Genomic DNA, 687 nt, shown 5'->3' with positions numbered 1-687 from the left:
GTTGTCATCTTCTGTAATCCTACCCAAACAACTACTTCCTGTCTCAGATTCGTAAAAGGGACACCCTTGCTTCAGGGAGCCCCTAACTTCCTTCCTACAGTTTTGTGGGTTCAACGTCCAAATCCCCCTGTACTTTATCCTCCCCACAAACTCCATACAGCTTCCTGAATGCATGCATACATGTCACTTCTGGAGTCCAGCCACCATTACCTACCTGCAAATGCAGGTCTCTTTTCTGGATTCTTCTATCGCCCCTGCTGACCTGGAGTTGGTGATGTTCCCGTCCTGTCTCCTGAAGAGCTGGAATTTCACTCACGTACCACGAGGCTGCTTGTCCGTTCTGGGATTGTGCCTCTGGGTTCAGTCTTTTGGGTTGTTGATGATCCCACCCCACATGCTCCTCTTCTCTTCCCTTCCCCTCACCCTTTCTTTCTCTGTTCTAACAAGAGTTCCCCGGGCTGGAGAGATGGCTCAGCGGTTAAGAGCACTGACTGTTCTTCCAGAGGTCCTGAGTTCAAATCCTAGCAACCACATGGTGGCTCACAACCACCTGAAATGAGATCTGACGCTCTCTTCTGAGGTGTCTGAAGACACCTACAGTGTACTTATGTATAATAATAAATAAATCTTCGGCCCTGAGCAAGCAGGATTGACCAGAGCGAGCAGAGGTCCTAAAAAAAATTCAAT

This window comes from Mus caroli, unplaced genomic scaffold, assembly GCF_978045245.1.
Source record: "Mus caroli unplaced genomic scaffold, Mus_caroli_1 scaffold_8, whole genome shotgun sequence".
Lineage (NCBI taxonomy): Eukaryota > Metazoa > Chordata > Mammalia > Rodentia > Muridae > Mus > Mus caroli.
This window is presented reverse-complemented; position numbering follows the sequence as displayed.